The following is a 17,980-nucleotide window of genomic DNA, read 5'->3' on the forward strand; positions in this document are numbered from 1 at the left end:
AATTAACCGACCGAACTTAAAATTTTCATTATGTTAATTTATAAATTTGATTTTAAAGTGTTTTCATTCGTTTGGATGTGTGTCCTTTCTCTATTGTTGTTAGATTAATCAGAGATTCTTGACTCTCATTAGTAAATTACTATATACCAAATAAAATATAATAAATATTAATTGATAATATATTTAAAATCACATACTTATTTCTCTGACATCAGGATTTGCAGCCATATTGTAAATTAATTTTAACACCCAATAAAACCACAAACTAAATTTCATTGTGGGAGAGGAAGCTAGTGGAGAGGGATGGAGAGAAGGGGTTACTTTATATGAAGAAAATTTATCGTCAATCTACTCTATAAGTTTATAAGTGGGGAGAAGGGTTATCAGTTAAAAGTACAAGTAAGGAAGTGACATAGCCTAAATAAACTAGAAATACTTTAATATAATGGCAATTGATCCGATGATAAGGATGGAGGACTCTCGTCGGTGGAAGGTCAATGACACGCGGAGGTCAAAGGTTAAGAAATTCAACCCTGAGACCCGACCGACCGGACTGAGAGGGTCGACCGACCGGGAATCCCTCATGGAATAAAAGACAACCCGACTAGGGGGTCGGGTTTCCGACGCGCAGGTAAAAAGGTTTCAGGGCCAATCGGGCTATCCGTTCGGCCGGGGCACAAGGCAACAAAATCAGGCAGAAGCAATCTCATCCGAGCATACGACCGAGGCAGAAATGATACGCCCGCCGAGCGGCCGAACCGCTCGGCCCTGGAACAGACAGGAAGCGCAAGAGGACAAAGGAGACAGGGGATAACATCATCCTCGAGACGTCTGCCGCCGACAGGCAGCATGGCTGGCGGCCGGGCCGTACACAAGATCATACGGTGGAAGCTTCTACCGTCACATCCGGGATATGCTCGGACGATTGCAGAATGGCGCCAGACGTACTTTTCTAACAGGGGCTCGTTAAGGTATATTTGGGGAAGCGTGCACGGATAGAGAAGCGTGCCCGCGCCTCCCCCGGGGTCCTATATAAGGACCCCAGACGTCAACAAAGGTATGCAAAATCTTCACTGTAGCCACAATTACGCTGCCTCTCTCATTGTCTGACATGAGCGTCGGAGGGCCATCACCGGGAAACCCCTCCCGGCTTGGCTTCTTTGCAGGTTCACCGGAGATCTACACCAACAGTCGGAGACAGCAGAGCGTGCCACATCCCCAGCGTCCGTCGACTCAGCGCTTGGACAGGATCAAATTGGCGTCGTCTGTGGGAACGCACCTGAATCCGAGCCAAAAAGATGGAAGAAGCTGGACGTCAACTTCTGGTAACGCTCTCTCCTAAGGAGCTCGAAGCACTCATCCAGGCGCGAGCAGCAAAAATCGTGGAGTAGCAGCAGAAAGCTCAGGCCGAGCGGGCAGCGCAGCAGGCGACATCAGCCTCGGGGGGTCGAGCACCACCCGAATGTTGGTGCAACATCCCTCAGGTCAAGATTGACCTGGGTGACCAAGCTGAGTCTTGGTTTGAGTTTAGATGTTTGACAATAAGAAATTGATTGAAGAAGAGTCAAGTAGGTCAAGGTTGACCGGATACTTGACAGGGAAGTCCTAACTGGGATGTTAGGTAGAATGAAAGTCCTGGTGAGTGAAGCCAGGTAGAAGGAAAGTCCTAGTGAGTGAAGCTAGGTGAAAGTCCTGGTGAGTGAAGCCAGGTGAAAGTCCTGGTGAGTGAAGCCAGGCAGAAGGAAAGTCCTAGTGAGTGAAGCTAGGCAGATGGAAAACCCTAGTGAGTGAAGCTAGGTGAAAGTCCTGGTGAGTGAAGCCAGGCAAGGGAAAATCCAGATGGATCAAGGATGATCGGACATCTGGTGTTGGGAAGTCCAAGTAGGTCAAAGGATTGACTAGGTCAAAGGGATTGACCAGACATCTGATGGAAGTCCAAGTAGGTCAAGGGAGTGACCAGATACTTGGCATGAATAGAAAAGTCCAAGTGGGTCAAAGGGATTGACCAGACACTTGGTGGGAAGTCCTAGCAGGTCAAAGGAGTGACCAGATGCTAGGTATGATGTACCAACAGGTCAAGGTTGACCGGATGTTGGTTTGAGAGGCTTGGAACTTGGTTTTGGGCAAAAACCAAGTGTTGGATCGATCAGTGGATCGATCCAGGATCTAGATCGATCAGTGGATCGATCCAGGCTTCTCCTAAGCGAACAGAGAGCCTCTGGATCGATCCGTGGATCGATCCAGATGTTCCAATCGATCAGTGGATCGATTGGGACGCGACTGCTTTGCGCGATAAGCGCTGGATCGATCCGTGGATCGATCCAGGCGTTTTTCCCATAGCACAGAGGCACTCTGGATCGATCCGTGGATCGATCCGAAGCCTCCCCGATCGATTGGGAACATTCGAATCGATCGGGATCCGACCGTTGGCGTCGATAAAGGCCGCAGGCGTTCATTTCTTTGAAGAGCTCTTCTTCGATTCACTCCAGATTTCTCGCCAGCTCCTCCACAGCACTCACAAAGCTCAGATCGCCAGTTCTTGAAGGATCTTGGAAGTTCTCCAAGTCAAGAGGCGGATCAAAGCCAAGAAGAGAAGCTAGGGTTAGGGTTTATACTCATTGTAAGCTTGTAAGCTTGTATTTCTTGTATCCTTTCTCTCTCTTCTTGTATTGAGTCTTGTAGGGCTTCTCCGCCCTTGGTAGTTATCATAAAGGAGAGTTTTATTTAGTGGAGGGTGTGTGTGTTGGTGTGGACCCTTGGATTAGTCACCTCTTGTGAGGTGGATACCAAGTAAACCAATCGTGTTAGCGTTGTGTGATTGTTTCTTTGTATTTCCGCTGCACATCTTTGAAGGAACAAGCAACGCCGAGCAACGAGCGAACGCGACAAGCTATTCACCCCCCCCTCTAGCTACTTTTGGTCCTAACAAGTGGTATCAGAGCGAGGCCGCTCTTCACCGGAATCATCGCCGGAAGGGTCAAGCATAACAAGAAGAGCTAGAGGGTGAAGAAGTTGAAGCAAAATTGTCAAAGTCAAAGAAATTCAAAAGCTCAACTTCTACAATGGAATTCCGAGATGGGCTCGGATTCGACACGAGGGTGGCTCCACCATACACTTCCACGAGCTTCGATTCTTGGAAATCAAGAATCGAAAATTTTCTTATGATGGACATAGAGCAATGGTTTGCTCTTATGGAAGGCTTCAAGACTCCAACAAACTCAAAGAGCAAAGTTCTCAAGAGGAGCAAGTGGAATCAAGAGCAAGTCCAAAGGTGCGAGGCCAATGACAAAGTGACCAAGCTTTTGGTAAATTTATTGTCAAGCACCATCCTTTGCAAAATTGAAGAATTTGAAGATGCAAAGGAATTGTGGAGTAAATTGGCCAAGCTTCATGAAGAGATCCCCTCCACTGTACAAGAGCAAGAAGAATCCAGAGAGGGTGACTCTTTGGAGCAAGACCAAGAGGAGGACTCCAAGGTTGAGAGATGCTCAACCTCCAAAGAAGAAGTCCAAGAAGAAGCTTCATCTTCAAGGAAGTGCAATGAAGAGAACAAGTAGGGAGCATACTCCTTGTTCCATGTACAAGATGATGAAGCCTCCACCTCTAGGATTGAGGGGGAGTGTAGATCAATGAACCCGGAGCAAGAAGAGGCCTCCACATCCGGGTCAAGTGAAGAAGAAGAAGATGGTGCCACCTCCAAAATTCAAGAAATATCAAATGGAGGAGCAAGTGCCATCCCTACACAAGAAGGTATAAATGTTTCAATTAAAAATAAAAATCATATAATATGTTTTGAGTGTAGGGAAAGTGGGCACTACAAGAGCAAGTGTCCCAACTTGGCCAAGAAGAAGGGTCAAGTGACACAAAAGGGCAAGGAGAAGCCCAAGGAGACCACCCCCGGGACAAAGAAGAGCAAGGAGCACATTGTGTGCTTCTTGTGTCAACAAAAAGGGCATTACCGAAGTCAATGCCCCAAGGGGAAGAAGATGGTCAAGGCTCAAGGAGGCACTAGTCAAGGGGGAGCCTCCAAGGTAAAGAAGAAGGTAACATTTATTGAGTCTACCCCTTTACGTTATGGTAAAAAGCATGATAGTTCAAATTTTTATCATTTTAATGCAATTTACCATAAGAATAGAAAGCATGAGGGCATTAAGGAAAAGCATGTGGCCCTACATGCCAAGACTACCCAACCTAAGGTTAGGAAGGTAGATAGACATTTGGGCAAAAACACTAAGGATAATAGATACAAGCCCAAGAATAAAAATGCTCATGGATCAAATGAAAAATCAAATACTAAGGACTTAGTAAGGGAAAATCAAGTCTTGAGGTCAAGACTTGATAAATTAGAAAAGACCCTAAAAAGATTGGAAAATATCCTAAAAGGGCAAAATGAGCAGAACCTAGGTTTAGGGGTACAACAGTCATCCAATGGCCATAGAGGTTTGGGATACAAACCCAAAGCTAAAAGGGATATGCCTAGTTATCATAGGGTTCCATATAGCTATGGAACAAACCCTAAGTCTAGAGGTCAAGTCAAAGATACAAGGGAAGATATCTCTAGAAGTATCTTTGCAACCAAAGTGACTAAGACTTCTAAGAAGTCTAAGAAAGTCACTAACAAGGTCACAAGGGAGGCTATCCCTAGAGTTGACCTAGAAAATGTGACCAAGGCTTCTAAGAAGCCCAACAAGGTCACTAGGAAGGTATCTAGGGAAGTTATTCCTAGTGAGTACCTAGAACATCCAAGGAGCACCAATAGGTGTTGGGTTCCTAGGAGCATTTTCTCTACCCCATAAATGGGTTAGAGAGTGTCAACTCCGATTAGAAGGGTAGTTAACCCAACTTTGAGGAAATTGACACTCAAGGAGTATTTTCAAGGTTTTGTTAACCTTTGAAAATGAAATGGAATTATTATTTACTCCTTGAAAGAGTAAAATGTGCCTAATGGTGGAAGAGTTGATTTTAATCTTAAATGGCACATATTGGGAAATTCATAAGAACTACCAAGTTGGGATTTTGGTATGTTCTTAGGAAATTTAAGGCGATCCAGGCCTTAATTTAAAGGTGCTACTCTTGTGGAAAAATGAAATATGCCAACATTTGAGGATATGCTTATTTTCAATTGGCATGCATTAATCAAGGGAAATAGAAATGGCAATTTAGGCTTTGGCATTTTCTTGAAGCACTTTAGGGCAATCTAGGTTTAAGTTATAAGTTTAGCTAAGATCTTAAGGATACTTAGATAGTTAATCTAGGTATATTTTATTTATGCTAAATCTTGCCATGATTGTTTGCCCATCATATGCCATGACATCATGTCTATTTTTGCATTCATGTTTTATTATGCAAAATCCAAAAATTCCATGTCATGACATTCATACATCATGTAGTTATAGGAATCTTTCCTTTGAAAGTTATTTTATTTTGATGTATGCCATAACATTATCATGCATTAGTTTAATTCCTTGTAATTAAGGACAAATGGCATTTAACAACACTTGTTAACAAGTGACATCCTAGGTGGATGTCTAATATCTCTAAAATGCCTAGATAGATATGCATGATTCCTAGAATAGGGCAAAACCAAAATCTCACATCTCACAAAGACCTATAAGATGACTTGTATGTGTTTTGTCCACAATAGATACAAGTGAGATGTTAGGATGATGAACAAAACTCAACATGCTGATTTAGTGCATTCTTTTGAGTTTTAGTTTCATCAAAACACATAGTTATGTGTTTCCCATCATTGGGAAAGCTAATGTACAAGTCATGTGCATTAAGCCCAAGGAACATGGTGGGATATTGGTTTGAAAATGTTTTTAATATGATTTTGGAAAACCTTGGTGAAGGCTATCTTTTGATAGTAATCACCATTGAATAGTTAGACACAATCTTGAAGAAAACACTAAAGTTTTTGCGAGTTTTCAAGTTTGTGTCAATCTTTGAGAATATGAAGTATTTTCATAGAAAACTATTTTTCCTTGATAGTATATGACCTAAATAATGTCTACACGAAATTTCATGATTTTTGGATTTTTGTAGAATTTTCTAGGGGTTTCTGAAGTTGGCTGAGTTTGAAATTCAGCTACTATCAGAGCTCCGATCGATCCATGGATCGATTGGAGTGCCTGAATCGATCCATGGATCGATTCAAACGGCAAGTCTCCCGCGAGCAGAAGCTCGCTGGATCGATCAGCCGATCGATCCAGGTAGTCTGAATCGATCAATGGATCGATTCAGAAAGGTTCAATCGATTGGAACCCAACTCCAATCGATCCAAGTTGCTGATTTTGGCTGGGAAGGCTTGATTTCAGCATCTTTGAACCTCTTTGAGTCTAGGTAACCATTCCAAACCCCTAAAATACATGTGTATACATACAAAGGGTGTTTTCATGTGAAAACAATGATGGATTTGTTAAGGAAGGCTTCATTGAAGTTTAGGTTGAGGTTTGTTTCAAATTTTGAGTATTTGAACCTCCAAACTTCTAAATTTGGGTTTCCTAAAGGTTTAGGGATTCCAAGTCATTGTTGGTGCAATGACAGAAGTCACCACCATGTCTTTAGGGGGAGGGACTTTTTAAAGACATGAAAAATTATTTTTCATGAACCTTGGAAGGTGGTTAACCTTCTTTAAAGAAAATGCTCATGTATGAGTTTTTGAACTTGAAATGGGGACTGGATATCCTCATTATTTCAAGTGGGAACTCAAGTGGTTAGAAAATGCTCAAGGTTGGGTATTTGTCTACATTGAGGGAGAAGTTAAGGATAAATGAAGGGTATGGGACCTTCATTATCGTGTTGATCACAACGAGTGATGTTGTGAACAATGATGAGCAACTCTTCAGGGGGAGAGTCGTCAACAAATGGATTTGTTGATGTGTACCCAAAATTGGGGCATGGGTTTATGTGTGCCCAAAGATGGGTTGATTTGTGCCAATAGGGGGAGAATGAAAAGACCTATGAATGAGTGTAAGTTAGGCTTTCATTACCTAGAGGGAGTTTGCCCTCGTAGGGGGAGAATGAAGAGTTTAATTTATGTATTCATTACCTAGTGGCATGAAGATTGAGGCTATAGGATTAGCCTAACTTACATGTGGTATTGTAAGTGTTATTGTGGTATTGTCAAACATCAAAAAGGGGAAGATTATTGGTGCAACATCCCTCAGGTCAAGATTGACCTGGGTGACCAAGCTGAGTCTTGGTTTGAGTTTAGATGTTTGACGATAAGAAATTGATTGAAGAAGAGTCAAGTAGGTCAAGGTTGACCGGATACTTGACAGGGAAGTCCTAACTGGGATGTTAGGTAGAATGAAAGTCCTGGTGAGTGAAGCCAGGCAGAAGGAAAGTCCTAGTGAGTGAAGCTAGGTGAAAGTCCTGGTGAGTGAAGCCAGGTGAAAGTCCTGGTGAGTGAAGCCAGGCAGAAGGAAAGTCCTAGTGAGTGAAGCTAGGCAGATGGAAAACCCTAGTGAGTGAAGCTAGGTGAAAGTCCTGGTGAGTGAAGCCAGGCAAGGGAAAATCCAGATGGATCAAGGATGATCGGACATCTGGTGTTGGGAAGTCCAAGTAGGTCAAAGGATTGACTAGGTCAAAGGGATTGACCAGACATCTGATGGAAGTCCAAGTAGGTCAAGGGAGTGACCAGATACTTGGCATGAATAGAAAAGTCCAAGTGGGTCAAAGGGATTGACCAGACACTTGGTGGGAAGTCCTAGCAGGTCAAAGGAGTGACCAGATGCTAGGTATGATGTACCAACAGGTCAAGGTTGACCGGATGTTGGTTTGAGAGGCTTGGAACTTGGTTTTGGGCAAAAACTAAGTGTTGGATCGATCAGTGGATCGATCCAGGATCTAGATCGATCAGTGGATCGATCCGGATCTTCTGGACAGAGCCCTGCTGGATCGATCCGTGGATCGATCGGATGTTCAATCGATCGGTGGATCGATTGGGACGCGCTGCTTCGCGCGAAAGCGCCGGATCGATCCGTGGATCGATCGAGGTCCCTCCATAGCAGGCACTCGGATCGATCCGTGGATCGATCAAGCCTTCCCGATCGATTGGGAACATTCGAATCGATCGAGATCCGACCGTTGGCGTCGATAAAGGTCGCAGGCGTTCATTTCCTTCGGTATCTCTTCTCCGATTCACTCCAGATTTCTCGCCAGCTCCTCCACAGCACTCACAAAGCTCAGATCGCCAGTTCTTGAAGGATCTTGGAAGTTCTCCAAGTCAAGAGGCGGATCAAAGCCAAGAAGAGAAGCTAGGGTTAGGGTTTATACTCATTGTAAGCTTGTAAGCTTGTATTTCTTGTATCCTTTCTCTCTCTTCTTGTATTGAGTCTTGTAGGGCTTCTCCGCCCTTGGTAGTTACCATAAAGGAGAGTTTTATTTAGTGGAGGGTGTGTGTGTTGGTGTGGACCCTTGGATTAGTCACCTCTTGTGAGGTGGATACCAAGTAAACCAACCGTGTTAGCGTTGTGTGATTGTTTCTTTGTATTTCCGCTGCACATCTTTGAAGGAACAAGCAACGCCGAGCAACGAGCGAACGCGACAAGCTATTCACCCCCCCTCTAGCTACTTTTGGTCCTAACAACGAAGACAGGCAGGAGCAGCTCTCGATCTGGGGGCAAAATAAGGGACCGGCCGGCACCCAAATGGGGGTGTCGCCCGCCCCGATACCTTTTCATTGGGCTCTATTCCAAATGTTGGTGCAACATCCCTCAGGTCAAGGTTGACTGGTTGACCAAGTTTGAGTCTTGGTTTGGGTTTCGATGTTTGACAATGCAAGGTTGATTGAAGAAGAGTCAAGTAGGTTAAGGATGACCGGATACTTGACTGGGAAGTCCTAACTGGGATGTTAGGCAGAAGGAAAGACCTAGTGAGTGAAGCTAGGCAGTGAGGAAAATCCTAGTAAGTGAAGCTAGGTGAAAGTCCTGGTGAGTGAAGTCAGGCAGAAGAAAATCCTGGTGAGTGAAGCCATGTGAAAATCCTAGTGAGTGAAGCTAGGTGAAAGTCCTGGTGAGTGAAGCCAGGCAGAAGAAAATCCTAGTGAGTGAAGCCAGGTGAAAATCCTAGTGAGTGAAGCTAGGTGAAAGACCTGGTGAGTGAAGCCAAGCAGAAGAGAAGTCCTAGTGAATAAAGCTAGGCAGATTGGAAGTTTTGGTGAGTGAAGCTAGGCACGGGGAAATCCAGATGGGTCAAGATTGACCAGACATCTGGTGAAAGTCCAAGTAGGTCAAGGGAGTCACCGGATACTTGGCATGATGAAGGAAAGTCCAAGTAGGTCAAAGGATTTGACAGGATACTTGGCAAGAGGAGAAAAGTCCAAGTGGGTCAAAGGGATTGACCGGACACTTGGTGAGGGAGTCCTAACAGGTCAAGGAAGTGACTAGATGCTAGGCATGACGTACCAACAGGTTAAGGTTGACCGAATGTTTGTTTGGGAGGCTTGGGACTTGGTTTTGGTTAAAAACCAAGAGCTGGATCAATCAGTGGATCAATCAGTGGATTGATCAGTGGATCGATCAGTGGATCGATCCAGAGGTCTCAATCGATTAGTGGATCGATTGGGACGCTGCTGCTTCGCGCGATAAGTGCTAGATCGATCCAGGTGTTTTTCCAGAGCACAGAGGCGCTCTGGATCGATCCGTGGATCGATCCAAAGCCTCCCCGATCGATTGGGAGCTTTCGAATCGATCGGGATCCGACCGTTGCGTCGTATTTGAGCTGCAGGCGTGCGATGGCTGCAGTAGAACTTCACGATTTCATCTCAGATCAACACAGCGACTTCTCCACACTTCTCTCAAGCTCAGATCGCCAGTTCTTGAAGGTTCTTGGAGGTTTCCCAAGTCAAGAGGCGGATCAAAGGCAAGAAGAAGAAGTTAGGGTTAGGGTTTTTATTGCACATCTTGTAAGCTTTTGCTTATCTTGTATTTCCCTTTCTTCTTCTTGTATTGAGAGTGTTGTAGGGCTTCTCCACCTTTGGTAGTTACCATAAAGGAGTGTTATTCATAGTGGAGGGTGCGTGAGTAGGTGTGGATCCTTGGACTAGTCACCTCTTGTGAGATGGATACCAAGTAAACCATCCTTGTTAGCGTTGTATGCTTTTGTTTCTTATATTTCCGCTGCATATCTCTGAAGAAACGAGCAACGCCGACGACGAGCACGCGAAGAGCTATTCACCCCCCCTCTAGCTACTTTTCGGTCCCAACAAGTGGTATCAGAGCAAGGCCGCTCTTCACCGGAATCATCGCCGGAAGGGGCAAACAAAACAAGCAAAGCTAGAGGGTGAAGAAGTTGTAGCAAATTCATCAAAGTCAAAGAATTCAAGAAGCTCAACTTCAAGATGCAATTCCAAGATGGACTTGGATTTGACACAAGGGTGGCTCCACCGTACACATCCACAAGCTTCGATTCTTGGAAATCAAGAATAAAAAATTTTCTTATGATGGAGATAGAGCAATGGTGTGCTCTAATGGACGGCTTTCAACAAACTCCAAGGGCAAGCTTCTCAAGAAAAGCAAATGGAGCTTGGAGCAAATTCAAAGGAGCGAGGCAAATGATAAAGTGATCAAGCTTTTGGTCAACTTATTGCCTAGCCACATTTTGACTCAAATCGGAGAATTCAACGATGCCAAGGAGCTTTGGAAAATTGGCAACAATCCATGAAGAACCCTCCACTGTACCGAATCAAGAGGAATCCAAAGAGGGCGACTCATTGGAGCAAGATCAAGAGGAGGACTCTGAAGTTGAGAGATGCTCAACTTCCGAAGAAGAGGAAGTCCAAGAAGCTTCATCCTCAAAGGAGTGCAATCAAAAGAGCAAGGAAGGAGCATATTCCTTGTTTCATGTACAAGAGGATGAAGAAGAAGGTGAAGCCTCCACCTCTAGGATTGAGGGGGAGCAATCTTCATTGACACCGGATCAAGAGCAAGAAGAATCCTCCACATCCGGGTCAAGAGAAGATGAGGATGAAGAAGCTTCCACCTCCGCAAGTCAAGCAAAATCGAATGGAGGAATATCTTCGGATCAAGAGGAAGCTTCTACCTCCGGATCAAAAGGAGAAGATGCCACCCCTACAAGCAAAGGTATAAACATTTCAATTAATGATAAAAATCATATCATATGCTTTGAATGTAGGGAACATGGGCATTACAAAAGTAAATGTCCTAAATTGGCCAAGAAGAATGGCCAAGTGGCACAAAAGGGCAAGGTGAAGCCCAAGGAGACCATCCCCAATACAAAGAAGAGCAAGGAGCATATTATATGCTTCTCTTGCAATCAAAAGGGGCATTATCGAAGTCAATGCCTCAGGGGGAAGAAGATGGTCAAGGCTCAAGGAGGAAGCTCAATTCAAGGGGGAGCCTCTAAGGTAAAAAAGAAAGGTAACTTTCATTGAGCCTATTCGCTTGCATAATGGTAAAAAGCATGCTAATTCAAGTTTATATCATTTTAATGTTATTTACCATGAAAATAGGAGGCATGATAAAATTAAAGAAAATCATGTAGCTTATCATGCTAAGACTACCACACATAGGATTAGGAAGATAGATAAAAATCTAGGCAATCACACTAAGGACCATAGTTATAAGTCTAGAAACAAAAATGCTCATGGGTGTAATGAAAAATCAAAATCTAAAGATTTAATGATAGAAAATCAAGTCTTGAGGTCAATACTTGACAAACTAGAAAAGACCCTAAAAAGGATGGAAAATATCCTTAAAGGGTAAAATGAGCAAAATCTAGGTTTAGGACAACAAGGGTCATCCAAGGGTCATAGAGGTTTGGGATACAAACCTAAAATCAAAAAGGATGTACCTACTTATCATAGGGTTCCATATAGCTATGGAACCAACCCTAAGTCTAGAAGTCAAGTCAAGGATACAAGGGAAGTCATCCCTAGAAGTATCTTTGCAACAACAAATGTGACTAAGACTTCTAAGAAGTCTAAGAAAGTCACTAACAAGGTCACAAGGGAGGCTATCCCTAGAGTTGACCTAGAAAAAGTGACCAAGGCTTCTAAGAAGCCAAACAAGGTCACTAGGAAGGTATCTAGGGAAGTTATCCCTAGTAAATACCTAGAGCATCCAAGGAGCACCAATAGGTTTTGGGTTCCCAGGAGCATCTTCTCTACCCCATAGAAGGGTTAGAGAGTGTCAACTCTAAGAAGAAGGGTAGTTAACCCAAATTTGAAGAAATTGACACTCAAGGAGCATTTTCAAGGTTATTATTAACCTTTGAAAATAAAATAGATTTATGTTTACTCTTGGGAAGAGTAAAATGTGTCACAATTTGATAAATTGGATGATATTTTAAGTGACACAAATTGGGAGAATCATAGGAACTGCCAAGTTGGGATTTTGGTATGTTCTTAGGAAATTTAAGGTCAATCTAAGCCTTAATTTAAAGTGCTACCCTTGTGGAAAAATGAAATTTGTCAATATTTGAGGAATACACTTAATTTCAATTGGTAAAAATTAATCAAGAGAATTAAAAATGTCAATATAGGTTTTGGCATTTTCTTGAAGCACTTTTGAGCAATCTAGGTTTAATTTTTAAGTTAGCTAAGATTAAGGATACTTAGATAGGTAATCTAGGCAATTTTATTTATGCTAAACCTTGCCATGTTATGTTTGCCCATCACATGCCATAACACCATATTTAGTTTTATATTTTTCATTCATGACTTATTATGAAAAATACAAAAATACCATGTCATGTCATACATACATCATGTAATTATAGGAATATTTCTTTTGAAAGCTATTTCATTTTGATGTATGCCATAACATTATCATGCATTATGTTTAATTCTTTAAAAGCAAGGACAAATGACATTTATCAACATGTGTTTTCAACAAGTGTTGTCAACAAGTGGTATTAACAAGTAACATCCTAAGTGGATGTTCAATATCCATAAAATGCCTAGATAGATATGCATGATCCCTAGATTAGGGCAAAACCAAACTTTATATCTCACAAAGACCAATAAGATGACTTGTATGTGTTTTAGTGCACATTAGATACAAGTAAGATGTTAGGATGATGAACAAAACTCAAGATGTTGATTTAGTGCATTCTTTTGAGTTTTAAGTTCATCAAAACATATAGTTATGTGTTTTCCCATCATTGGGAAAACTAATGTACAAGTAATGTGCATTAAGCCCAAGGAATATGGTGGGATATTGGTTTTGAAAATGTTTTTAAAATAATTTTGGAAAACCTTGGTGAAGACTATCTTTTGATAGTAATCACTATTGAATAGTTAGACACAAACTTAAAGAAAACACTAAAGTTTTTGCAAGTTCTCAAGTTTGTGTCAATCTTTGAAAATATGATGTATTTTCATAGAAAACTATTTTTCCATGATAAATTATACCCTAAATAATGTCTACACAAATTTTTACGATTTTTGGAATTTTGTAGAATTTTCTAGGGGTTTCTGAAATTGGCTGAAATTGAATTTCAGCAATTTCAGGTCTTCAATCGATCCGTGGATCGATTGGAGTGCCTCAATCGATCAGCCGATCGATTGAGAAGGCATTTCTCGCGAGCAGAAGCTCGCTGGATCGATCAGCCGATCGATCCAAGAAGACTGAATCGATCAGTGGATCGATTCAGCAGGGTTCAATCGATTGGAACCCAACTCCAATCGATCGAAGATGCTGATTTTGGCTGGGAAGGTCTGATTTCAGCATCTTTGAACCTATTTTAGTCTAGGTAACCATTCCAAACCCCTGAAAATACATTTGTATACATAAAAAGGGTGTTTTCGTGTGGAAAACAAGGATGGATTGGTTAAGGAAGGCTAAGTTGAAGTTTAGGTTGAGGTTTGTTTCAAATTTTGAATATTTGAACCTCAAAACTTCTAAAATTGGGTTTCCTAAAGTTTTAGGGATTCCAAGTCATTGTTGGTGCAATGACAGAAGTTACCACCATGTCTTTAGGGGGAGGGACTCTTTAAAGACATGAAAATTATTTTTCATGAACCTTGGAAGGTGGTTAACCTTCCGTTAAGAACATGCTCAAGGTTGAGCGTTTGAACTTTAATGGAAAGTGGATATCCTCATTGTTCAAGTGGTTTCAAGTGGATAATGCTTAAGAATGAGCATTTGCCTACATTGGGGGAGAATGTAGGGTTAAGGATAATGAAGGGTATGGGACCTTCATTATCGTGTTGATCACAACGAGTGAAGTTGTGAACAATGATGAGCAACTCTTCAGGGGGAGAGTTTTCAACAAGTGAATTTGTTGATGTGTGCCCAAAAATGGGGCATGGTTTGATGTGTGCCAATAGGGGGAGAATAAAAGGGAGTAAGTTAGGATTTCATTACCTAGAGGGAGTTTGCCCTCTTAGGGAGAGAATGAAGGGCTTAACTTATGTATTCATTGCCCAGTGGCATGAAGCAGGTTTAGGCTATGAGATTAGCCTAACTTACATGTGGTATTGTAAGTGATAGTGTTGGTATTGTCAAACATCAAAAAGGGGGAGATTGTTGGTGCAACATCCCTCAGGTCAAGGTTGACCTGGTTGACCAAGCTTGAGTCTTGGTTTGGTTTCGATGTTTGACAATGCAAGGTTGATTGAAGAAGAGTCAAGTAGGTCAAGGATGACCGGATACTTGACTGAGAAGTCCTAACTGGGATGTTAGGCAGAAGGAAAGACCTAGTGAGTGAAGCTAGGCAGTGAGGAAAATCCTAATAAGTGAAGCTAGGTGAAAGTCCTGGTGAGTGAAGCTAGGCAGAAGAAAATCCTGGTGATTGAAGCCAGGTGAAAATCCTAGTGAGTGAAGCTAGGTGAAAGTCCTGGTGAGTGAAGCCAGACAGAAGAAAATCCTGGTGAGTGAAGCCAGGTGAAAATCCTAGTGAGTGAAGCTAGGTGAAAGACCTGGTGAGTGAAGCCAGGCAGAAGAGAAGTCCTAGTGAGTGAAGCTAGGCAGATTGGAAGTCATGGTGAGTGAAGTCAGGCACGGGGAAATCCATATGGGTCAAGATTGACCAGACATCTGGTGAAAGTCCAAGTAGGTCAAGGGAGTGACCGGATACTTGGCATGATGAAGGAAAGTCTAAGTAGGTCAAAGGATTTGATAGAATACTTGGCAAGAAGAGAAAAGTCCAAGTGGGTCAAAGGGATTGATCGGACACTTGGTGAGGGAGTCCTAGCAGGTCAAGGAAGTGACTAGATGCTAGGCATGACGTACCAACAGGTTAAGGTTGACCGAATGTTGGTTTGGGAGGCTTGGGACTTGGTTTTGGGTAAAAACCAAGAGCTGGATCAATCAGTGGATCAATCAGTGGATCGATCCAGGCAGTTTCCCAGCGCACAGAAAGCCTCTGGATCGATCAGTGGATCGATCCAGAGGTCTCAATCGATCAGTGTATCGATTGGGACGCTGCTGCTTCGCGCGATAAGCGCTGGATCGATCCGTGGATCGATCTAGGTGTTTTTCCAGAGCACAGAGACGCTCTGGATCGATCCGTGGATCGATCCAAAGCCTCCCCGATTGATTGGGAGCTTTCGAATCGATCGGGATCCGACCGTTGCGTCGTATTTGAGCTGCAGGCGTGCGATGGCTGCAGTAGAACTTCACGATTTCATCTCAGATCAACACAGCGACTTCTCCACACTTCTCTCAAGCTCAGATCGCTAGTTCTTGAAGGTTCTTGGAGGTTTCCCAAGTCAAGAGACGGATCAAAAGCAAGAAGAAGAAGTTAGGGTTAGGGTTTTTATTGCACATCTTGTAAGCTTTTGCTTATCTTGTATTTTCCTTTCTTCTTCTTGTATTGAGAGTGTTGTAGGGCTTCTCCGCCTTTGGTAGTTACCATAAAGAAGTGTTATTCATAGTGGAGGGTGCGTGAGTAGGTGTGGATCCTTGGACTAGTCACCTCTTGTGAGGTGGATACCAAGTAAACCATCCTTGTTAGCGTTGTATGCTTTTGTTTCTTATATTTCCGCTGCATATCTCTGAAGAAACGAGCAACGCCGACGACGAGCACGCGAAGAGCTATTCACCCCCCCTCTAGCTACTTTTCGATCCAACACCAAACGCCCTCGGAGGTAGCGCAAGCTAATCAAGACAAGGGATCTTCATCGGACGAAGCACCCGTCCGGGACGTCAGAAAAGGAAAGGCACCCCGAACGGACGCGTCTCCCGAGCGGATCAACCAGTAGTTTTCAAATGCCATCCTGCGTGATCCACTGCCGAAGCATTATGTGCCCCCTGCGATCGGGGAATATAACGGGACAACCGACCCAGACGACCATCTGGGTAAGTTCGATTGCACTGTCACTCTGCATCAATACACAGATGGTGTGAAGTGCCGAGTGTTCCTCACCACCCTTTCGGGATCGGCGCATCGGTGGTTCCGGAGGCTGTCGGACGGATCTATCACCAGCTTCAAGGAATTTCGAACGACGTTCCTCTATCATTTTGCGAGCAGCAGGCGCCACCAAAAGACCAGTGTCAATCTGTTCGCCATCAAGCAAGGCGCGAGGGAGCCACTCCAAGCTTACATCCAATGCTTCAACCAGGTGTGTAAAATATCGAAAATAGGCGAATATTAATAAGGGAATTTTCCAAAATTTTTGGAAAATTTTCAGACCTCGTACGGACGAGTTAACGGGGCTAAAAACGGGGTCCGGGAAAAAGCCTGTTTATGCTATCCTATTTAAGCGAGGAAATGTTAATTTAAATATTTGTTTTTATTTGTTTTATTTTCTTTTTCTCCGTTTCTTTTTCCCCGACGCCGTCTCCTCCCCAAAACCGCACGAGCGGTTCTCTTCCTCCTCTCCTTTTATTCCTCTCTTCTCCCGATTCTCTGCCCTAGTCACATTTTGCCGCACACCCGATCCCTTTCTCTCTCTCCTATGCCCTAGCCAGCCTCGACGTCGTGCCCTAGCAGGCATCGACGCCACTGTTGGCACCGGTTTCCCAGCGTCGGTCGTTGTCGCTGTGCCCTAGCACCGCCGCCGACCCATATCCTCACCTCTTATCGTCGCCCACCAGGTTTGAATTACCACAGATTGTAGCCTGTGCCCTAGCGCCGAAGTCGCACGGGACAGCGTCGATCTTCTCCACGTCGAGTCCCTCCCACCAGACAACTTCACCGTGCCCTAGACTGGGTCCACGGCCGCCGGCGCCCCTTCTTTTTCGGTGCCTCCTCTCGGCCACAATCAATCCGGTGCCGAAGCTCTTCATCACCGGCACAGAGTCACTATAGCCTTATCTGAGCCTTTCCTCTGCGTCCTAGCAGTGGTCTTTGAGGTAGCTATTCGACCCTAATCCTTGCTTTGGATATCTGGTTTGTTTGTGGTGTTGACCTTTTGATTCCTTTCGATCCGATGATTTCAGTAGGTTGTGCTGTTTTGGTGGATCTGGAAATTGGGGTATTGTGGGCTGCTCTTTGGTCCAGTAACCACTCCTTTTGGTAGTAGATTAGTGATCACGATTGTGATTTTGAGGTAAGGTGTAATAATTTGGGATTTATTAATGTAATTAGGAATTTGAATACGTATTGTAGTTAAATGATCATGAGGAGATTAATTCTTAAAGGAAGGATGATGGTAATATGATTAGGATGTTGCCCTAATTTATGATTAGAGATTTTTAATTTGCTATTTAGAAGAATTTTAGCTAATTAAAATATACGTGTATTGGTGACACAGGACTTTGACGCGAGACGAGTATCTCGATGTCGGATTTGGATATTCTTATTGGAGGCGGGTACTTTTGACTTTATGTCTTTGATATGCATAGTAGTGAATTTAACAAGTAGCAATAATTATGTTCTCTTATTTGTTTCGATTATTCACTACCCGATACCTGTTACATGATTGGTTGATTGCTTGTTTTGCATCTCATGTATTCCTTACCTGTTGATATATGCTTATAGAGGTAGTGATATACCATGCTTCACCATGTTCAGGACCTAGGTTGTATACCTTATCTGATCTGTGTACCGTTGTTTAATTCATTGACTT

This window comes from Zingiber officinale, chromosome 4A (assembly GCF_018446385.1).
Source record: "Zingiber officinale cultivar Zhangliang chromosome 4A, Zo_v1.1, whole genome shotgun sequence".
In the NCBI taxonomy this organism is placed as follows: Eukaryota; Viridiplantae; Streptophyta; class Magnoliopsida; order Zingiberales; family Zingiberaceae; genus Zingiber; species Zingiber officinale.